The sequence below is a fragment of the Schistocerca gregaria genome, chromosome 4 (genome assembly GCF_023897955.1).
Source record: "Schistocerca gregaria isolate iqSchGreg1 chromosome 4, iqSchGreg1.2, whole genome shotgun sequence".
In the NCBI taxonomy this organism is placed as follows: Eukaryota; Metazoa; Arthropoda; class Insecta; order Orthoptera; family Acrididae; genus Schistocerca; species Schistocerca gregaria.
Window position 1 is genome coordinate 394,688,835 of NC_064923.1, and position 24,963 is coordinate 394,713,797.

General features: G+C 40.8%; 1 protein-coding gene across 2 annotated transcripts in view; it reads left to right on the forward strand.

Moving 5' to 3' along the window:
• Positions 1–17,418: 17,418 nt before the first annotated feature.
• Positions 17,419–24,963, forward strand: part of LOC126365844 (uncharacterized) — a 333,343-nt gene continuing 325,798 nt past the window's right edge. The window contains exon 1 of one of the 2 annotated variants that reach the window (XM_050008482.1): positions 17,419–17,514. The gene's annotated coding sequence lies outside the window, so the exon portion shown is untranslated. The other variant, XM_050008484.1, reaches the window with a different exon arrangement.

The window sequence follows — 24,963 nt, forward strand, 5'->3', positions numbered from 1 at the left end:
AGATAAAACTTACAAACACTATATGAATCTAAACTCACTATTCAAACTAAAAAATATCTTTCGTTGTTACTATGGACATGGTGCACTGCATTACTTTATCATTGTGATCTGCTACACCACATGTCCCTCTGAATGATAAAATCACAATTATTGAACATAAAACAAATGTACAATACTTATAGTATTGAATACACTTTGTTATTCATATAATTGAGAATTGTGTCCAGAGAAGCTTTACACAACAGTTGTATAATTGTTATGAAACTTTTATCACAGTTATGACCTCAAACCACCACTATACTCAACATTTTCTGATCAGTAGTCACATCTTCAACATGAGCTGAAGTTCATGAAGCAAGTTATAGTTATCAAATGTTCTGAAGTTCCTCCTTACATTATCATTATTACTCAACAGTTGTGGATTAGCACCAAGAGAACTTGTAATCCAGTTGCACTCCTATTTTGAGTAACAACTTTTCCATTTCCCAGAACAAATATTCACCATTTCACACTGTGCTCATTGGACATACAGTAATTATGAATTTGTGTTACTTGCTTGACACTGTTTTTTATTTCATCAGGAAGTCACTGGTATGTGCACTGCGTATCTTTAAATCCTGTGAAAAGACATTTAAAATACAGATAAGAGAAGGGCTCAAAGATGTAGAATATTGAATATGGAAAGAGGGAGAGCAGATATGGTAATGGTGGAAAAGAAAGGAAGGAAAAGAAAGACTGGAATTTGAGAACTGAAGAAGAAAAGAAGTCAGATGCCCATCGCACTCCCCACCACACCAAGGATCCCTGGCCTGAGAGATACTTCACTAGCATGCCACAGAATGAAGATGTTCTCCAATCCTACCTAATTGTCACCGTTTTCACCTCCTCAGGATCCAAAAATTGGCTCTAATACCCTACTATTGACAGCCTAGGGAGAGAATAGCAATGCAAATAGTAACTTCCAATTGGTTAACCAACTAAATTTCCAAGGAAACTATGGCTTGTGTGCCACCTCTTACTTGCCATGAATTGTTTTCACTCATCCTGTCATTGCTATACCCTGTAATGAATCATTCTCATCTAACATTACCTTTTTTTTATATATAGAGATAACCGATACCATCTATAATCTTGAATCTCGCAATCTTTTAAAAAGATCTGAAATTACAACATTTGTGGTGTACTTAAAATTCACATTATTAATTGCTTGATCTAACACTAAGTATTAACTTTATTTCTGGTTTAATTTAGGAAATAATGATATATTTTAGCTATGATTCATCATTTGTTTTGTAAACTATTTCGCTTTGTAAAGTATTTGGAATATTGTGAGAATGGCAAAATGTAAGCTACACTTGTCAACAACAATGTAATTATTGTTTTTTTAATGTGAAAATTGTAAATTCAGTGTGATTTAGAAGAATGGGATAAAATAAAAAGATATTAATAGCAACAGACAACTCTTCAACAGTTATTTTGTCATCACAAACCTAAGAAACTAAAATTTTCAGTTGCAAGAAAGTACTCCTAGACAAGATTCTGAGCCATCTACAACAACAACAAGATAATCAAGATAAGTAAAAAGTTCTTCTTTCGTAATCTTACTTTTCCCCTAATTTTCAAAAATTTGTGCAATGAATGACAACTTTAATGATGATGTGTGTGAAGGTAAGACTACAAGTGGTGGCATCAGCCATGATCTGTTGACTGATAATGAAATCTGTCTATTGTGAAATTAATTCTTCTTGGTGGACTTGTGTGATTGCTAGAAAAATGAATAGAGACGAAGGTAGTGGTGATGAAGTGAAAGCTGTAGGACATAGCCTAGACATGTTTGAACCAATCAAAATCTTAGAAAGCAAAGAAACAGTAAAAAACCAATATTACACAGTTGATTTTGGGAAAATTGAGTGCAGTTAATGATCAGTTAATAGAAATAAACTCAATAGGGTGGTGTCCGCATCTTACATGTGGTGACCGTGCTGTATGAGTGCACATCACAACATTTCCAGTATAAGGATTGTGAGAACCACAGCATGATTGAATTTGGGTGTGGGGCTGAAAATGAGCCTTTGGCTAGGACTGAAACTTCTATGAGATAGTTTTATGGGAGATGGTTGACAACAGTGTTTTGTGGCTGTTTGGATTTCAGATTTTTTGGGATGTTGTGAGGGAGTTTTGAGGAAAGTGGTAGCTGAAAAAAGTCAGCTAGGACTGGATGCTATGGGGGCTGACAGGCAGGGGAATGTTCTGTGAAGTTAGAAGATTTTCTAGGTTAGGCAACTCTCAATCCAGTCCAGATAAGGACAGTTGTAGGAGACTTGGAAGTATTAATGCATGATTCAAAGGAATGCCCCCACAGGTGAGACTATTCAAATCCTAGCAGTTAACTGCTGAAATATTCACAGCAAAGTGCTAGAGTTGGAAGCACTCCTGAAAAGCAGTGAAGCTCACATAATACGAGGTACGGAAATCTGATTGAAACCTAAATTTGACAGCAGTGGGATTTTTGGGGAAAATTAAAGTGTGTATTGAAAGGGTAGGCTAATGGGAAATGGAGATGGTGTGTTTGTCTGCACAGTCAAGGCACTCTAATCCACTGAGATAGAAGTTGGAGCTGTATGCCAGCCTATTAGGGTAAGACTCATTTACAGGAGTTACCATAAAATTGTAATTGGACCCTTGTTTCGACCACCAGTCTCACTTGCTCATTTAAGTGCAAACTTTAAGGAAAACCTCAGGTTGCTTGTACTTAAGTTCTGTAATCATTGGCGAACATTTTAAATGTCCAACAATCAACTGGAAAAATTACATTTTATTAGTGGTGGTGGATGTGACATCCTTTGATACATTACTAAATACTTTACTAAACACCTTCTCTGAAGACTACTTAGAACAGATGGTCTGGAACCCCACTTTTGATGGAAATGTATTAGATATAATGACAACAAATAGACCTGACTTTTACGAGTTTGTTTACACGGAAACTGTATCGGTGACCATGACACAGTTATGGCAACAATGATTACCAAAGTACAAAGGGCAAATCAAACAGGTAGAAGGATATATAGTTCAGTAAACTAGATAAAAAAAGCAAATATGATCTTGAACCTTTAGCACACAGTTCATGAAGGGGGGGGGGGGGGGAATCTCCATGTTATATAGTAACTGTAAAAAAAACTTCTAAAGAAACACAGACTATTGCATATAGGTGTAAAACAAAGCTTTGGGCTATAGACTGAGAGATGCTGAATGAAATACATTTGGCTATCAAGAGAGCTATGTGTGAAGCCTGTACTTAGCACAGTTTTTTTCAAATGGTATTTCAAAAAACCCAAAGACATTCTGGCTGTGGGTGTGATGTTAATGGCGCCAAAATTAGTGTCCAGTAACTCGGAAATGAGATGAGAACTGAAATTGAGGGTATCAAAGTGAAAGCAGAAATGCTTAACTCCATTCTCAAATGACCCTTTACAAAGAAAAACCCAGGGAAACTGACCCAGTTTAATCGTTGTACCCCCGAAAAGCTGGATGCATTGAGTTCCACTGTCAGAGGTTTTGAGGAACAGCTGAAATCATTAAAACTGAAATTGAACAAAGCACCAGGGCCCCAATAGAATCTCTGTCAGATACTGTACTGAATTTGCAGCTGAGTTAGTCTCTCTTTTAACTATAATCTATTGTAGCCCCCCTCAAATAAAGAACTGTGCCCCATAGCAGGAAGAAAGCACATGTCACAGCCACTTACAAGAAGGGTGGCAGAAGTGATCCACAAAACTACCATCCAGCATCCTTAAAAGTGATTTGTTGTAGAATCTAAGAACATACTCATATTCTCAGCTCATACGTAATGAAAGAATGACCTTCTCCATGCCAACCACCATGGATTCTGGAAACATGGATTATGTGAAACCCAGGTTGAACTTCCTCACATGATTATTGAAAGCCTTGGATCAAGGCAGTCGGGTAGATGCAGTATTTCTTGATTTCTGAAAAACATTTGGCTCAATACCACATCTTTGCTTATTACCAAAAGTACAATCATATGGGGTATCAAGTGAAATGTATGACTGCATTGAAGGTTGTTTGATAAGGAAGATGCAACAAGTTGTCTTGGATGGAAAGTCACCAGCAGATCTAGAAGTAGCATTGGGTATGCTTCAGAGAAGTGTGTTGTGGTCCTTGCTGTTTATATTGTATAATAATGCCCTTGCAGACAATATTAATAGAAACATCAGCCTTCTTACAGATGATGCACTTATCTGTAATTAAATACTTTATGAAAGAAGCTGCATAAATATTCAGTCAGATCTTGATAAGAGTTTAAAGTGGTGCAAAGACTGACAACTTGCTTTAAATGTCATAAATGTAAAATTGTGCGCTTCAAAAAATGAAAAATGTTGTATCTTATGGCTATGAGTCACAGCTGGAATCATTCAGTTCATACAAATATGTGAGTGTGACTACTTGTAGGGATATAAAATGGAGTGATCACAGAGGCTTAGTCATTGGTTAAGCAGGAGGCAGACTTCAGCTTATTGGTTTAATACTAAGGAGATGCAATCAGTCTGCAAAAGACATTGCTTACAAATCACTCACACAAACCCACCTGGCATACTGCAAAATATTTGGGACCCTTACTAAGTAGGACTAAAACGGGATATCAAATGTATATAGAGAACCAATGGGAGAGTGTTACAGAGAAGCTGAAGAAACTGAACTAGCAGACACTTGAAGATAGACATAAACTATCCAGGGGAAGCCATCTTAAAAATTTCAAGAACCAGTTTTAAATGAAGACTTTGAAAACGCACTACAACCTCCCTGGGATTGTGAGGACAAGATTAGATTAATTATAGCATGCATGGTGACATTTAAACAATCACTCTTCCTGTGCTCCACATGTGACTGGAATGAGAAGAAGCCCTAATAATTCATACCGTGGGATATACCCTCTGCCATTCACTTCACAGTGATTTGCAGAGTATATATATAGATGCAGATGTCTCCTGGTATATACTAGCATCTCACTACCAATACAGCAAGTTGTATGTTCAGTTCTTGCATTATAGTGATGAACTGAGCTCCTCTCTACATGTGGAAACAGAATGTGAGAGTAGTATGAACAGTTTTATCAGAATTTTAATGGACATTTATTCTAATTTCAACACTTTTATGTAGTATTAGCTCTGAATAATAATTATAATAATAATAATTGTTACTGGAACTACAATGAGGAGTGCCCATATGATCAATAATCACTCATGTTTTGCAGTAACCAGAATCTACCAAAATGATTCATCTGTCATAGGCAGAAGTAGGTACTAATGAATCTCTAGGCATCATCAGTTTTACCACAGCTACCAACATAAATAACTTTTTTTCAAATTTGTGGCTAAAATGTTATACCTAGCACAGAAAAAGCTGCACTTAGTAGTAACAGAGATATGTGTGAAATGTTGTGTAAACAAACATAAAGAGAGCTGTATCACCCAGTTGTTGAAAGGGAATGGAGGGGAAGCCTTGGGCAGAGAAATATGCAGTCTAACTTTGAGTCAAGTCAAGACCCTCTACACATCAAGTACAGACATCGTGTTGTTGTTGTTGTCTTCAGCACATCCTCTACACATCAAGTACAGACATCGTACAGTCACTTAATAGAGGTAAGCAGTGAAAATACCTATTGCTCTGTATTCACTTAGCATGTATTGTTAATAGTGAAGTCGTACTGCCAGCTGCCCTTCGTGTGAACTGAAACAATGACATGCATTTCATTTTCATCAGTGCTGTGCAGGACTTCATCTCTGACTGAATTTTCCAATGGCAAATTTTTGTGTTTTTTAGTGTGTGTGTGGGTGTGTGCATGCACTTAACTCACCTACTGTGAGGTAATGTGACAGGAGAGGAAGGAAGAGATTGCTCCACTAACATCCATTTGTTTTCTGTGTTTTTTTCCTTATACACTATGTACAGCAGCAAAGAAAAAATAGCAGTTAATCGATGTCACCTATAACAGCATTGAAAATAAAGAAAAGTCCTTGAAGATACCTACAGTTATGCTGTAATGAGTAATGGAGACTCTCTCAGAAAGACATAGCCTTCAAACATTCTGTATCCCATTGGAACAGTTCACTTTTATACAATTAAACTGATGTCCCTAAATTAAGGGAACTTCATATTAATCGTATTGCTACAAGGCATTGTGATAATTTGTTGACGCTGTGACATGTGACACAGTGATGCTGATAAAAGATATACTGAAAAGTGATCATGGACCACAGGTGGTAGTTGTATGTAGTGTCTCTTTGTCAGTGTCATACAGAATGTCAACACAGGTTGTGATGCTCTCTCATACCAATACTGCATGCTTGTTAAATGACATGTAAGTCCAGGAACTGAACTGGACATGCTATAATTGTGACATCTACATGTTGCAAGTAGGCATCTACAAGGCTAACATTATAAATTCCATATTATCATCCACCAGATTGCATAAAAGATACATGTATTGTTCCAAAACGTCATAGATTGTGGCCATCACAATAACCCCAAGGAACACAATGATGCCACCCCAGATTCAGTCACTGCCACTGCCATATCTATTCCTTTCCACAATATCAGCAAGTCTGTTAATAGTTCCCAAGGGTACACTACGAACTATTCATTCTTGAACAGGTTCACTCACATTGGGCGTGGCCTCACATTGAAGACATGCTACAGAGCCTCTGTATAAGAGAAATTCATGTTGCAGTTTGTTAACCATACACATCAGCCTCTTGAAACAAACTATAAATGATGTTATGCCCCTGGATAGTATCCTTGACAGACATGAAAAGTTCATCAAAGTTCTACTTCAGCAGCCTCAGGAAACCAAACCAACTGTATCAATGATGCAGGGGCCAAGTCTGCAAGCAATTTGAGATTGTTGTTTGCCAATATTGCACTTCATTTGTTTCAATGTAGATTATTAGGAAGTCATCTAGTTTAATTTTATTCTATTTATAGTATGTTTTGAAGGGCTTTCATTTATTTTTCATTGCCAAAGGATCAATACAATGTTGTTTTTTTATATGGGGGTGTAATTTTATCCAGATAATCTTACCATCATAAGGGAGGGGAAGATAGTGATAAAGGTTCCTTTCTATCCGGTTGCATATGAAAAGGGATACAGTTACAGACCAAAGATAAATTAATAATTGCAGAACAAAGAAATGGCTATGTTCTAATGTTGGAAGACCTACAGAGATGTCAGAGGGAATGTGTTATGATCTGCCCAAGTAGGATGATACAGACTGCATGGGAAAACTAAAGCAAGTGAACGTCGAAGGGAAGTGTTAACACCGTATCCATATTTGCAGAGAATGTGTATCTACTGGGTCTACTCAGTTTTTTCACCAGATGTAGTCATAGTTAACTGTTATGAACATGGGAAACCAACAGGTATGAATAGAGTGGAATTATAGGATAACGGAAAATAGTGAACAATACAATTTGTGACTTAACAGGCATGACATTTCATTTACCAGTGATGAGCACAGGTATGATGATGCTTAAGTGGGAATAACCTATAATGTACTGGCCTCAGAATCTGCTAGAAGTGCTGCTTACTCAAAACTTAATCTTCCTAAATAATACACTGAATCCAGACATTCTACACTCACTAGATGAACTAATGGTAATCCAAAAATGGAGAAAGACAGCCGAACAAATATTCTAGCACAGACAGGAATTCTGCAACAGACAACACCATAGCACCATGACTATAAATGTGACACCTATCAGTGCTGTAGTGGTTCTGATTGCACACACACTGGCAGATGACGTTTACTGGGCATTCGCCATACCCACACCCTGCCATGCAATCACCATATTGTGTACTGTGGTTCATCCCCACACACAATGGTTTTTACTGTTCAATCATCCAATGTTTACACTCCTTGTACCAAGTGAGGCGTTGTTTGGCATTTACCGGCGAGACGTGTGGCTTATGAGCAGCCGCTCGACCATGAAATCCAAGTTTTCTCACCTCCCGCCCAACTGTCATAGTACTTGCTGTGGATCCTGCTGCAGTTTGGAATTCCTGTGTGATGGTCTGGATAGATGCCTGCCTATTACACATTACGACCCTCTTCAACTGTTGGCCATCTCTGTCAGTCAACAGACGAGGTCGGTCTGCACGCTTTTGTGCTGTACATGCCCCTTCACATTTCCACTTCACCATCACATTGGAAACAGTGGACCTAGGGATGTTTAGGAGTGTGGAAATATCACACACAGACATATGACACAAGTGACACCAAATCACCTGAGCATGTTCGAAGTCCATGAGTTCCGTGGAGTGCCTCATTCTGCTCTCTCATGATGTCTAATGACTGCTGAAATCGCCAGTATGGAGTACCTGGCAGTGGCAGCACAATGCGCCTAATATGAAAAACATATGTTTCTGGGGGTGCCCGGATACTTTTTATCACATAGTGTAGTTACTTGTAAAACTGTGTTGGCAGCAGATACAGCAATGATAGAGCTACTTTTTGATATAATTGCCATTAAAACTGAGATACCTGTCAACTGGAATATTGTGGGATCAACTTTTGTATTCTTGCATCATAGAAGGGTGCCATCTGATGCCATCTGTGCTCTGGGACAGGAAAGGTATTCTACTCATTGGCATCCTACAGAGAGGTGAAACAGCAGATGCAGGTCATCACTGGAAACCACAGAAATTGTGATAGGTTATTCAAAACAAGAGGGGTGTAATTCTCAGTTAGGTATTGTGATGTGTCATGATAACGCTCACCCACAAATGGCTCAGTGCACAACAATTGTCAGAAAGAGTTCAGTTGGGTGCCATTTGATCATCCACCATACAGTCATGACCGTTCTCCCAGTAATTTCCTTTGTACCTTAAAAAATTCATGTCCTCAGGACAGCATTTTCACAATAACAAAGAGCTGAAGACAACTGTCAGTTTACAGGTGGTAGACTTCTATGATACTGCAAAAGAAAAATTGATTCAGTTCATGTCAGTTCAATGTATTGTTCAATGCATCCTCATATATCATCGTACACAGTGAAATGATATTTGTCATACATAACATTATGTAGATAATCATACATGGAAAAGTTTTACAATTACAGATTGGCTAATACAATCTTCTTATATGCAAGGGTAGTCTGAAAAGTTTCTGACCTCAACTTCAATACAGCAGTACTTGTCAACACAATACAGTGTTTTTGTGAAAGTTAGCAAAATTGAGTATTGAGCTGTCAGTAGGTAAAGAACATGTTTGTTACATATTGATTTAAAACTTAGGGATGAGGAAAGTGAAAACACACTGGATGCTGTGATTGCTCACTCTGCGTTGTCTCACACCTTAGTGGTTGCCATTGAGAAAATCTATGAACTGTGGTCTCACCTGCTTGACAACCCTCCTCACTCACCAAATTCAGTGCCAAATGACCTTCCCTTGGCTGAAAGTTGAGCCCAGAGGAGACAAATTGGCAGTGAATGAAGAGGCCATTGCTACTGCAGAGAAAGACACTAACTATTATTTGGATGGGTTAGGAGGTGGGAGCATCACTGGGAGAAGTCTATAGACTTACAAGGACATTGTGTTGAAATAAAAAAATAAATTTGAAGAGAGAAGTCTCATTTCTTAGTTAGGTCAAAAACTTTTCACACTACTCTTGTGTAACATGAAACCATACACCTAAAAACAGTCAGAATATGCCAAACTAGAATAACAAAGATATTTTTATTATATCTGTATGAATAAAGTATTTTTTTCAGATAAGTTCCTCAGTTCACTATAATGAAGGAAAAAGTTGCTGTACTGTGAATGCCGATGATTCAAGTATTGTTTAGATCTATAAAACTCATGATAATTAGCATTTTCTTGAGTTTTTAAGTATATAGAATTACAATATTCTTTTTATTTTCTTTGTTAGTTCACTAAACAGAACTTTTGGCTGATAAAAAACATGCTTTTGTTACATTGCTTTTGTGTGTATTTCACTGTGAAAATCACCTGTATTTCTTGTTTTGTAGCTATGGACTTAACAATTTAACGCTGAAAGTGTCTTCAGAAAACATATTCTGTTGTAAATATTGATACATGATAGGGTCATGATTTTTAGTTCCTCAAATAAATTCATACTTTGATTACTCTTAAATAAATTCATACATTGATTACTCTTATTGCTCTGTTTTGAAGCATAAATGAGTGTTTAGCCAGACTTGTATTCCCCCAAAATATGGTGCCGTATTTTAACATGCTATGCATGAGTGCAAATTAATACCATACCACCATCTCAATACTACAGGAATTTTTAAGCATTGTAAGAACATTATTCTGTTTGTTTTTCCTACCTTTAGATGTTAATCTAGCCATCATGGTTGTTTTAAGGTCCAAGTGACACAAGCTGCCACTTGGACTGCTAAGCTGAGAGGGGCACTAGAGGCACCACAACTGTAAGAGTTCTATGCAAGACATACTCATACCACAATTAGTATTGGCCACTTGGAGTGCCAAGCTGAGTGAGACACCAGGGTCAATTAAGTGCAAGATTTGTATGCAGTTTGTGTATCAGCAGTCTATATTAATAGTGTGTATTAGCAATGAAAACTGACGCAGGTGAAAGTGTATGATGAAAAAGGGATAGGGGGATGGATTTTGGGAGGGGGGCAATGATATGTCACTCGGGTAGAAAATTTTTCTCAAACTGCCCCTATTGGCCGTACTCCTAAAAATTTAGAATGGGGACTTTGCTCATACCGAATTTCTGCTGTCAAGGTGGTTCCCAGTTTGTTACATAACTGAAGTTTATCAAAACTGCTCTTTTGCCTTTCACATTTAATAGTGTATTTGCTTCTTGATCCAAAGATATGACATGTTTCTCAATTCTGAAAGTGAGTGTGCTGAAAATTAGCTCAAACATAGCTGTATCTGTGAGCAGTAATGTTTTTCACGTAACTGTAGGAATTTCCACTTCTGGGCTGGAAACTCCTATAGCTTTGCCAGGATATGTGGCCTGAGGACCTATGTGGCATTGTTGGATGCTAATAAAACAAACTTAGTTATTACTCAATTTATTGTTCAGAATACGTCTCTTAGTTGTGGCACCAGTGATGTCTGATTTTGACGTATGCTGTAGTGGACTCTATTGACCTTAGTGGCAGCATGGGATGGCAACTCGGGGTCAGGTGTGTTGCCTGAACACCAATCTTTAGGTACTTCCCATGTGGCAGATCCACTGGAAAGAAGGCATAACTGTGGTGTGTGCGTGATTGATTTAAATGCCACCCTGAGAGTGTTCTGTTCCTCTCTGGTCACTGTTCATGTGGTACCATCATATGGACCGTAGGGTCAGGTGCCGCAAAATCTGATGTCGTGATGTACGCTGATCCTGGATCACTAGCTAGGTAGCAGTCTTGGCTCCAATCTGGAATGATGTTGATGGATCTGTGGACTTCCAGTTAGCGGCAGCTTCCACCCTGGACTCTGGTGTCAGTTATCTGTAGTTACAGAACTGCTATCATTAAGCCAGGCAGTGAGAGTATGACTGGCACAGTGTAAAAATGGTGGAATGATCATACACAAGATGCTGCAATACAACAATCAGAGAATCTATTGCAAACCACATGGATGTCATCGATCCTACTGATCATCTGGTTCTAAGCTGGGTGGTTGGGATATTTATACTGACTTGATTTTATCCATAGTTGTCAGTGTTTCTTCCATCACTGTTTTTCTTTCATAAAAAAAGAACAAGCACCTCCAGACAGAATTGTGATTTTATTTTGAAGTACAATGCATTTCAAGTCTTGCGAAAAAAAAAAATAAAAAAAATTTAAAAAATGATGTAGTCTGTTAAAGCATCTGAAGATATTTATATTGAACTAAGGAGAGTCTTTACCGTGAAACATCATTCATAATGACCAAATTGATCCAGTTTATTAAGAGTGGTCAGTCTTCTGCAGTCTCACTACATTTGCTTAACCGTTTGTTTCAGTACTATAACTGCTCTGTCGCGTCCCCGATAGGTGTTGTTGTCTCCTTTCTAGTGCATTTTGCTTAATATTAGAAGGACAATGAAGGCAGTTTGGTGTGTGTTCATCTTATACGTTTTTGCTAAGCTTGCTCGCACTCTCACACCATGTCAAAATGTTTGTGCCTTGGGGATGACACATTCCTGCATTGAAGCAATGCTGGGCTGTAGGGATTTAGAATTTTTTTTCCTGTATCATTTCTGTACTGTCTTGGTGTGTAACAAATGTTTTTCTTAAAAAAAAAATTGGAGAACATAATATCTGGAGGACCTTCATACATACGATAACCGGCTGACCAGAAGGTGTTGCTTGGGTTAAGTAAATTTCATACGTCTAAAACTGTGAGTGGCTAAGGCTTCTTACACACAAATCAATCGACAATTTGAAGAGCATGCAAGCAGGCTTAAATAATAATGCAAAATGAAAAGTAAATACTGCTCACAGTACTTTACCAAGTGCAGCTGTCACATGTTGAACAGATGTAAAAGTGAGTGGGTGCTCGTAGCTCTTAAGATATGCACTAAAAGAGCACATGTTTACTGGACATATTTTTCTTGTTTTGGTGCTCTTAAAATATGAGAAGCAAAGAGCTTGCAGCGGAAGAGATTTATTTGACACTATCGAAGGTGAAGAAGTGCTCACAGCTCGTAAGGTACATATTTTAGACCCCATGTTTGCTGGATTGTTTTGCTTCAAACGATAGGTCCTGTCATATCCTGGATTATTGACTATTCCTTCTGGGACGCTCTGCATGTGTTTCACGCTCTGGACACGACCTAGCTTTTATTCTGATCGTCAAAATAAATGAGAAAACTAGTTATTACACAGAATCTTGTGCAAGAAGCAATGCTGATGGTATTGTATGTCCAAATATTTCATCAGCGCTCACGAGTTTCACAGAGTATGAAGCTGTGTAAAGTCTTAAAGGCTACAGCATACTTGCTACATTATTCTGCCCGGGAACGAAAAGTACGTCAGCAAAATACCCCCAAAATACACCGAAAAGAAAAATACACTAATTCAAAAAATAGAGGATGTGTCGTGAGTCCTGTGAGGCAGTACCTTCGTTACACATACTGACTTGCTGCAAAAAGTTTTCAAGTCACTATGCATCTTATGAAGCGTAAAACTGTAATAGTCTTTGGCCATTGGATAATGAGATTCAGAGTTGTAGCCAGTTTATACAAACAAATATGAGTGTAATAATGCATGGAGTTTTTATTAGGAATGATCGTGTGAATTCAGTTGGGAGTAGGCCAGTGGTACGAAACCGGAAACTGCAGTTTATCTTCGTTCACTCGCTCATTCATCGTGTTCCAAAGTTTCCATTGACAAAAGATGTGGAATGATTCAAAGTCTACATTAACGCAACACAAGCAAACTGTAAAAATTTAACCTGTACGCTGCATTAACAATAAACTACCACTTTTCTTGTGATTATACTAGTTAAATACTGGTACATCTACCTAACAACGTGTAGGGCCGCCGTGAGCACGCAGAAGGGCCACAACACCACATGGAATGGACTCGACTAATGTCTGAAGTAGTGCTGGAGAGTACTGACACCATGAATCCTACAGGGCTGTTCATAAATCCGTGACAGTACGAGGGACTGGAGGCCTCTTATGTACAGCACGTTGCAAGGCATCCCAGATATGCTCAATAATGTTCATGTCTGCGGAGTTTGATGGCCAGGGAAAGTGTTTAAACTCAGAAGAATGTTCCTGGGACCTCTCTGTAGTAGTTCTGGACATGTGGGGTGTCGCATTGTCCTGCTGGAATTTTCCAAGTCCGTCGGTATACACAACGGACATGAATGGCTGCAGGTGATCAGACATGATGCTTGCATACCTGTCACCTGTCAGAGTCTTATCTAGATGTATCAGGGGTCCCATGTCGCTCCAACTGCACACGCGCTACATCATTAAGAGCCTCCAACAGCTTGAACAAATAAATGGTTCAAATGGCTCTGAGCACTATGGGACTTAACTTCTGAGGTGATCAGCCCCCTAGAACTTAGAACTACTTAAACCTAACTGACCTAAGGACGCCACACACATCCATGCCCGAGGCAGGATTCGAAGCTGCGACCGTAGCGGTCGCGCGGTTCCAGACTGAAGCGCCTAGAACCGCTCGGCCACTCCGGCCGGCTCAACAGCTTGATCAGTCCCTGGCTGACATGCGGGGTCCATGGATTCATGAAGCTGTCTCAATACCCGTACACATCCATCCGCTCGATACAATTTGAAACGAGACTCGCCCGAGCAGGCAACATGCTTCCAGTCATCAGCAGTCCAATGTCAGTGTTGATGGGCCCCGGGCAAAGTGTAAAGCTTTGTGTCGTGCAGTCATCAAGGGTACACTGGTGGGCCTTCGGCTCCGAAAGTCCATATCGATGATGTTTCGTTGAATGGTTTACACGCTGACACTTGTTGATGTCCCAGCATTGAAATCTGCAGAAATTTGCGGAAGAGTTGCACTTCTGTCACGTTCAACGATTCTCTTCAGTCGTCTTTGCTCCCCTTCTTGCAGCATTTTTTTCTGGCCGCAGCGATGGCGGAGGTTTGATGTTTTACCGGATGCCTGATACTCACGATACGCTCGTGGAATGGCCCAACAGGAAAATCCCCACTTCATCCCTACCTCTGAGATGCTGTGTCCCATCGCTCCTGCGCCGACGTTCAAAGTCACTTAAATCTTGATAACAGCAGTAACCGATCTAACAACTGCCCCAGACACTTGTGTATATCAATGCCCTTTCATCAGTAACATTACCAGATGCCAAGTTCGTTTTGTTTGCAGATGATACAAACATTGCAATAAATAGCAAATCAAGTGTAATCTTAGAAAGATCAACTAATAAAATATATGTGGACATTAAGCACTGGTTCCTAGGCAATTCCTTGTCACTAAACTTTGAAAAAACACACTACATGCAGTTCAGAACATGTAAGGGGTGTCCCATGGGTATATGCCTAAAATATGATGACAAGCAGATAGAAAAAGTGGACAGTGTTAAATTCTTGGGATTATAGCTTGATAATAAATTCAACTGGGAAAAACATAACACAGAACTGCTGAAGCGTCTTAACAAATCTCTATTTGCAATGCGAATTGTGTCAGACATAGGGGATATAAAAATGAAAATCTGGCATACTATGCCTACTTTCATTCCATAATATCATATGGAATTATTTTTTGGGGTAATTCATCTAGCCAAGCTAAAGTTTTCCGGGCACAAAAACGTGCAGTAAGAGCTATATGTGGTGTGAACCCAAGAACATCCTACAGAAGCCTGTTTAGGGAACTAGGGATACTAACTACTGCTTCCCAATATATTTATTCTTTAATGAAATTTGTCATTAAAAATGTATCACTTTTTCAAACCAACAGCTCAATTCATGGAGTCAATATTGGAAATAAGAATAATCTTCACAAGGATTTAAAGTCACTTAGTCTTGTACAAAAAAGTGTGCATTATTCAGGAACGCACATTTTCAATAACTTGCCAGCAGCCATAAAAAGCTTAACAACCAATGAAATTCAGTTTAAGAGAAGCCTAAAATATTTATTGTGGTGTAAGTACAATCTAACTTCTACACCATTTCAGTGCAGTAATGTGTTCATTGTAAATAAGTATTATAGTACTTGTATTACACATTTACTACCTAATAAATAAATAAATAAAAACTTTTTTTTTATTTTAAGTTCAGTGCATTAGTATTTGTAAAATGATTCTTTCATATAGTGTTCATTAAAAATGACTATCATTCCACTTGGGACCTGTGGAATGGTACATTAGCTTATTTGTTTGAGTTGTAAATATTTGTCATGTATTGATGTTCTACATCCTGGAGGACCTCCTCACTACGGATCAATTGGAATGAAAGTAAATCTAATCTAATATTGTCTTATACAGGGTGTTACAAAATGGTACGGCCAAACTTTCAGGAAACATTCCTCACACACAAATAAAGAAAAGATGTTATGTGGACATGTGTCTGGAAACGCTTAATTTCCATGTTAGAGCTCATTTTAGTTTCGTCAGTATGGCTTCGTTCCAACGTGATCAAATTGTAAATTGTGTGGGCTGACGAGAATCCGCACGCAATTGTGCAATCACGTCATCAACACAGATTGTCTGTGAACGTTTGGGCAGGCATTGTTGGTGATGTCTCGATTGAGCCCTATGTTCTTCCACCTACGCTCAATGGAGCACGTTATCATGATTTCATACGGGATACTCTACCTGTGCTGTTAGAACATGTGCCTTTACAAGTACGACACAACATGTGGTTCATGCACGATGGAGCTCCTGCACATTTCAGTCGAAGTGTTCGTACGCTTCTCAACAACAGATTCGGTGACCGATGGATTGTAGAGGTGGGCCAATTCCATGGCCTCCACGCTCTCCTGACCTCAACCCTCTTGACTTTCATTTATGGGGGCATTTGAAAGCTCTTGTCTACGCAACCCCGGTACCAAATGTAGAGACTCTTCGTGCTCGTATTGTGGACGGCTGTGATACAATACGCCATTCTCCAGGGCTGCATCTGCGCATCAGGGATTCCATGCGACGGAGGGTGGATGCATGTATCCTCGCTAACAGACGACATTTTGAACATTTCCTGTAACAAAGTGTTTGATGTCACGCTGGTAGGTTCTGTTGCTGTGTGTTTCCATTCCATGATTAATGTGATTTGAAGAGAAGTAATAAAATGAGCTCTAACATGGATTGTAAGCGTTTCCGGACACATGTCCACATAACATATTTTCTTTCTTTGTGTGGGAGGAATGTTTCCTGAAAGTTTGACCGTACCTTTTTGTAACACCCTGTATAGGCGTTGCCGACGGCAGCGCCGTATTCTGTCTGTTTACATACTCTGTTATCAAGGGTACGTACGTAAGCATTCTGTCTGATCACCTGCAGCCATTCGTGTCCATTGTGCATCCCGACAGACTTGGACAATTCCAGCAGGACAATGCGACACTCCAATTGTCTCAAATTACTACAGAGTTGTCCCAAGAACACGATTCGAAGTATACATTAACGCAACACAAGCAAACTATACCAGTTTCTTTGGCGCTTCAGTTAAGAACCTAGTAAGTTAAGAATGAAAGCTCGATTCTGAAACGAGGAGCGGTCCAGTGTATGTCGCGCTCCCTGTGAAGCACTAGTCAGCTGAGCTCCTCCGCGCAAACCCGCATGCGCCAAAGCTCGCAGTGACCCGCGGACAGCGTGACGCCGCACCCCGTGCGGGCGTTGCGCCACTGGCGGTAGAAAGCTGCGTGACGTCACGTGGCCAGGTGGGCGCCCATTGGCGCCGCGGGCCGCGCTGCGCTGGAGTTCGCGTCTGTGTGGAGTTTCGAGCGCGGCGGCTGGCAGAACTCCGACACGCGGTGCACGCGCAGCAGCCGACGCAGCGCCGGCCTCAGTCAGCTCGCGGAGGCGACGTCTTCAACAGGTAGGCGGCGGCGCGGCCTGGCCGACGCACCCGGCACGCTGTTCGAGCTCTCCGCTAGCGCGCGCTTCTCGTCCGGATGGTCGTAGACTACATTTGTCGTGACACTCTTCAAATGAGATTGGGTTTACAATTGCATTGCTTCCGACGCCTGGTCCCGAAAAAGTCACGTACAGAATTTATAGCACAAGATGAGTGCAGGCACGCACTAAATTCTCAGTGATCGCTCGGGAAGTGTTTTGAAATAAGTAGGTGGATATCAGAGAGCATTTTGACATAAGATCAACCTAAATGTTCCTAAAGCGAATTCGTGTCAACAGAAGTGTACATGAGATCTCATTTTGAAGCTTTCGGCGTATATACTTGTTTTGAAAGTGCTTTTGTAAACACTTCCGAGATTTTTACTTCTTTCTTCTACAAGTTACCGAAAGGTAAGTGGAAGAGTGAAATTTTTAGTATATCATGATTCCTTCCTACTGCAATCTTGAGTAGAGCGTGCGAAAAATGACTGTTTATATGCCTCTGTGGAAACTTTTACTTATATTATTTACTGATTTATTTGTTCATGAGACCCAGAAAATATTAGATACAGGCTCCCAGGGAGATGCCATTTTGCTTGACTTCCGGAAGGCGTTCGATACAGTTCCGCACTGTTGCCTGATAAACAAAGTAATAGCCTACGGAATAACAGACCAGCTGTGTGGCTGGATTGAAGAGTTTTTAGCAAACAGAACACAGCATGTTGTTCTCAATGGAGAGACGTCTACAGACGTTAAAGCAACCTCTGGCGTGCCACAGAGGACTGTTATGGGACCATTGCTTTTCACATTGGATTGTTTGGGTAAGGAGACCAGACTGCGATGTCATCGGTCTCATTGGATTAGGAAAGGACGGGGAAGGAAGTCGGCCGTGCCCTTTCAAAGGAACCATCCCGGCATTTGCCTGGAGCGATTTAGGGAAATCACGGAAAACCTAAATCAGGATGGCCGGACGTGGGATTGAACCGTCGTCCTCCCGAATGCGATGCTTTTCACCTAGTGGATAGTGTCGGAAGTTCTATGCGACTTTTCGCGGATGATGCTGTAGTATACAGATAAGTTGCAGCATTAGAAAAATTGCAGCGAAATTTAGGAAGATCTGCAGCGGATAGGCACTTGGGTGCAGGGATTGGAAACCGACCCTTAACATAGACAAAGGTAATGTATTGCGAATACATAGAAAGAAGGATCCTTTATTGTATAATTATATGATAGCGGAACAAACACTGGTAGCTGTTACTTCTGTAAAATATATGGGAGTATGCGTACAGAACGATTTGAAGTGGAATGAACATATAAAAATTAATGGTTGGTAAGGCGGGTGCCAGGTTGAGATTCATTGGGAGAGTCCTTAGAAAATGTAGTCCATCAACAAAGGAGGTGGCTTACAAAACACTCGTTCGACCTATACTTGAATATTGCTCATCAGTGTGGGATCCGTACCAGGTCGGGCTGACAGAGGAGATGGAGAAGATCCAAAGAAGAGGGGCGCGTTTCGTCCCGAGTTAATTTGGTAAGCGTGATAGCGTTACGGAGATGTTTAGCAAACTCAAGTGGCACACTCTGCAAGAGAGGAGCTCTGCATCGCGATGTAGCTTGCTGTCCAGGTTTCGAGAGGGTGCGTTTCTGGATGAGGTATCGAATATACTGCTTCCCCCTACTTATACCTCCCGAGGAGATGACTAATGTAAAATTAGAGAGATTCGAGCGCGCACGGACGCTTTCCGGCAGTCGTTCTTCCCGCGAACCATACGCGACTGGAACAGGAAAGGGAGGTAATGACAGTGGCACGTAAAGTGCCCTCCGCCACACACCATTGGGTAGCTCGCGGAGTATAAATGTAGATGTAGATTTACAAATCTTTATAATCACTAAGAAATCACCGTGGAAGGAACAGACAATTTATGAAATAACATCAATAGATTATCACGAGTAATAGGCATTTTGGGAATCATTTTCAGAGCTTCTCTGACGTAACACCTACCAAGAAAGTCAGTGACCACCCACGCTGTACCTCGTCACATATTCTTCAGTTCCTCTGTTTTTTTCAAGCTGACGAGTATTTCACTACAAGTTGTAGTACATTTACTTCGTAATGATTTTTGTGGCTATATAAGGTCACCGGCATCCAGCAATCTCCCATCTAAAATAAAGCAATAGATCCAAAAGAAAACTGGAAACATACATCACTAGCCACTTCTCCTGAAAACTGTTTGAGTGACTAGATTCAAGGATTGAAGCGCTCCGTTTCTTATTTGGCAAGTAACAGATTTTATTGTTAAAGCTGCTTGACAAATAATAGTGTACTATAAACAGGCCTTTGTTGTTACCGGTGTAAAGTAGGTATTTTATTTCACAAATATTAAGCTACCAATCGGAGGTGTGTATTTAATATAGCTGTGGGAGCCACACCTCTTTTCAGAATCAACTTTACATTTTAACTTATTAGGTTATATTTAGAGCCGGCAGCTGTGGCCGAGCGGTTCTAGGAACTCCAGTCTGGAACCGCGCTGCTGTTACGGTCGCTGGTTCGAACCCTGCCTCGGGCATGGATGTGTGTGATGTCCTTAGGTTAGTTAGGTTTAAGTAGTTTTAAGTCTAGGGGATTGATGGCCTCAGATGTTAACTTCCATAGTGCTTAGAGCCATTTGAACCAGTTTGGGTTGTATTTAGCTGGCGTAATCACGAGTAGTATCAACCAGTAGAGTAGTAGATTATTATTAATGCAGCCTGCAGGTTAAATTTCTACGATTTGCTTGTGTTCTGTTAATGTACATTTTGACTCATTCCACACTTTTTCTCGGTGAGAACTATCGGAACACAACGAACGAATGAGCGAACGAAGACAAACTTAAATTTTCTGATTTCCTACAATTTGTACTTTTCTGTACCCATATGAATGCGATCGTTCCACGTCAAATCGCAGCACGCTGTTACACTCGGATTTGTACGTATAAAGCGGTGGACTACAGTTCTGAGTCTCCGAATCCAGCGGCCAAAGACTGTTACAGTTTTACGCATCGTGAAATGCATGGTTTAGCGACTCTAAATCTTTTCGCAGCAAGTCAGCGTGTGTAATGAAAGTACTGCCTCGAAGGTACTCACGGCCCCACCTCTATTTTTTGAGTGCGTTATTTATCTTTCCGAAGTATTTCGGGGTTATTTAGCTGGCTTAGCATCAGCGCAGCACTTATACAGTAGCCTTCAAGATTTCACACAGTATTACCCTCTGTAAAACTTGTGAGCGCCGATAAAATATTGTGACGTACAGTACCCTTGCGTTGCTTCTCGTACAAACTGTGTAATAAGTAGGACTCTCATTTTTTTTTTTTTTTTTGACTGAGAGTAAAAGGTACGACGTGTCCTGAGTTTGAAGCACATGCAGGGTGTCCAAGAGGGAATGGTCAATATTCAGGATATGAGAGGAACGATCATTCGAAGCAAAAAAGTCTTGTAAACGTGGGTTCTAAAATGCTTGCCTTAAGAACTTTGAGCAATTTTTCATCTTCTCTGCTCCGAAACACATCTCTTCTTTTGAACAAGTGTTCATAGCTCTTAAGGTACACGTTTTAGAGCCCACGTTTACTAGACTTTTTGCGCGAATGTTCGTTCCTGTCAAATCCCTAAATATAGACCATTCTTCCTGGTACACCCTGTACGGTTAGCTATACCGTAAGTACAAACTGAGTGTAAGCTAATTACGTACTTAGCCAGTGTAATTAAGCTATAGAAAAGACCGGCCAGGTTGCGTGTCCTAATATGATAGGATACTATCAGATTCATTCTTCCTCGTTAAGTGAGTAACCAGTTTCTATCCTCCCACTGCGGTAAGGTGCATAACATGTTACTAATTCTGAAGCGTAAACTTGTAGCAGTGAATGTGACCTCGGTTTTGGAATTCTGTACTACGAAGGATACTGTTGTTTTTATCTAAGTTATGTCATTTAATCGGTTTTTTTGTGAATCCTTAAGGTGAAAAATCTGTAATCAGTTACTTCAGCTTTCTGAAAACACGATTTTCTTCGAAATATTGTGTTTGATTTGAAATGTAAACACTTGAAAGACTGCTTCGAGGAACATATATGTTTTTCTTGTTTATCTCTGGCCGAAATTTGGCCGAAGTGTTCCATGTTCGTATTGGCAAGTGACTCTTGGAAGCAAGAACAATGTAGGCTTTTTTTCTGGACCTATTTTAGTGGAATGTGATACTACATATGAATACCATCAGAAATATATGGTTCGCTCCAAGAATTTTTGACAGATGGAATCGTCAACTGATTCTATGACTTCGTTGATTATAATGTATTGTTGTAATGGGTTGATTACACAGGGTGTTTATAAATAACTTTCGGGGTTTTAACGCTTTATAATATTTATTACATTAAACTTAGTTATAAATGATATATCAATTGAAAGAGCAAACATAGTTATAAATGATATATCAAAATGAAAGAGCAACTCAAACAGCTTTACCAAGAACCTTATGAATGTTTAATGTGAGCACCATTTGTCAAACGGCACAAATCAAGTCTATAGCCGAGTTCTTTCCAAGCGATGATAAGTGTGTCTTCAGTGATAGCAGCAATAGCTGCTTAAATGCGGTTTCTTAATTCAGGGAGGTCTGCTGGTATAGCGGAGGCACGTACACACGATCTTTGATGAAGGAAAAAATCACATGGCGTTGGGTTTCGTGAACGTGGAGGCCAAGGAAAGCAGTCCCTATCATTGGGCCCCTTGCGGCCTATCCAGCGCTTGGGTACAGTGAAGTTCAACCAATCGCGTACTTCGCTATAATTTAACATTTATAAGGTTCTTGGTACAACTGTTTGAGTTGCTCTTTCATTTGAGATATCATTTATACTGTAAGTTTAATATAATAAACATTATAAAGCGTTAAAACCCCGATATTCATTTATAAACACCCTGAACATGAACTGAGTCTTACAACAATTGATTATGAAGCCTAATTTCAACCTTGGTCGTGTATTCATTGTTCATGGCCATTGGCTATGACCCTGAGTAAAAAAAGCTGTCGTCACCAGTAAAACTATTGGGATCATGTACACAAATGGCCATTAAAACTGCTACACCAAGAAGAAATGCAGATGATAAACGGGTATTCATTGGACAAATATATTATACTAGAACTGATATGTGATTACATTTTCACGCAATTTGGGTGCATAAATCCTGAGAAATCAGTACCCAGAACAACCACCTCTGGCCGTAATAACGGCCTCGATACGCCTAGGCATTGAGTCAACAGAGCTTGGATGGCGTGTACAGGTACAGCTGCCCATGCAGCTTCAACACGATTCCACAGTTCATCAAGAGTAGTGACTGGCGTATTGTGACAAGCCAGTTACTCGGCCACCATTAACCACACGTTTTCAATTGGTGAGAGATCTGGAGAATGTGCTGGCCAGGGCAGCAGTCGAACATTTTCTGTATCCAGAAAGGCCCGTACAGGACATGCAACATGCGGTCGTGCATTATCCTTCTGAAATGTAGGGTTTCGCAGGGATCGAATTAAGGGTAGAGCCACGAGTCGTAACACTTCTGAAATGTAACGTCCACTGTTCAAAGTGCCATCAGTGCGAACAAGAGGTGACCGAGGCGTGTAACCAATGGGACCCCATACCATCACGCCGGGTGATACGCCAGTATGGTGATGCCGAATAGATGCTTCCAATGTGTGTTCACCGCGATGTCGTCAAACACGGATGCGACCATCATGATGCTGTAAACAGAACCTGGATTCATCCTTTTATGACGTTTTGCCATTCGTGCATCCAGGTTCGTCGTTGAGTACACCATCGCAGGCGCTCCTGTCTGTGACGCAGCGTCAAGGGTAACCGCAGCGATTGTCTCCGAGCTGATAGTCCATGCTGTTGCAAACGTCGTCGAACTGTTCGTGCAGATGGTTGTTGTCTTGCAAACGTCCCCATCTATTGACTCAGGGATCCAGACGTGGCTGCACGATCCGTTACAGCCATGAGGATAAGATGCCTGTCATCTCGACTGCTAGTGATACGAGGCCGTTGGGATCCAGCACGGCGTTACGTATTACCCTCCTGAACGCACCGATTCCATATTCTGCTAACAGTCATTGGATCTCGACCAACGCGAGCAGCAATGCCGGGATACGATAAACCGCAATCGCGATAGGCTACAATCCGACCTTTATCTAAGTTGGAAACGTGATGGTACGCATTTCTCCTCCTTACACGAGGCATCACAACAACGTTTCACCAGGCAACGCCGGTCAACTGCTGTTTGTGTATGAGAAATCGGTTGGAAACGTTCCTCATGTCAGCACGTTGTAGGTGTCGCTACCGGCGCCAACCTTGTGTGAATGCTCTGAAAAGCTAATCATTTGCATATCACGGCATCTTTTTCCTATCGGTTAAATTTCGCGTCTATAGCACGTCATCTTCGTGGTGTAGCAATTTTAATGGCCAGTAGTGTACATCCCATTAGCATGTACACTGTCTGATCAGTACTATCCGGACACACTCTATAACGCGGATCTGGCCGCTAGCTGTCACGAGAGGTGGACCACCAGTATGAAGGGAGGCGGAGAGTACTGTGTGTTTTCAGGGAGAAACAGTAACAGCAAAATGTGTCGGTAACATCATCTCATTGACTTCGAACATGGACATACATGAGTAACAGATGCATCTGGGACATTTCAGCCTTCTGAAAGTGCCCAAGTCGGACTGTTGGTGACGTGACTGTGAAGTGGAAACTCAGAGGAACAACCACAGCTAAACCAAGAAGACCAGGCAGACCTCATTTACTGACGGACAGCGACCGTCGAGCGCTGCGAAGGGTGGTTGTAAAAAATTGCATGGAATCAGTGGAAGGAATCACTTGTGAGTTCCAAATTGCTGTGAGCATTCCATCTAGCACAATGACTATATAGGGATTTAGAACGAATGGCGTACAGTGCTCAACCAGCTCCTCATAAGCTACGCATTTCGGTAGTCAGTGCTAAGCGACAGTTGAGGTGGCGTGAAGGACGACGCCACTGGACAGTGGATGACTGGATACGAATGATTTGGAGTGATGAATCGCGCTATACGCTGTGGAAGTCCAGTGGAAGCATCTGGGTCAACTAAATGGGTGGAGAACATGACCTGCCATCATGTGTAGAACCGAAAATGAAATACAGAGGTCCGCAGCTCGTGGTCGTGCGGTAGCGTTCTCGCTTCCCACGCCCGGGTTCCCGGGTTCGATTCCCGGCGGGGTAGGGATTTTCTCTGCCTCGTGATGACTGGGTGTTGTGTGATGTCCTTAGGTTAGTTAGGTTTAAGTAGTTCTGAGCCATTTGAAGCCATTTGAAATACAGAGGCCAGCCGCTGTGGTCGAGCGGTTCTTGGCGCTTCAGCCTGGAACTGTGCTGCTGCTACGG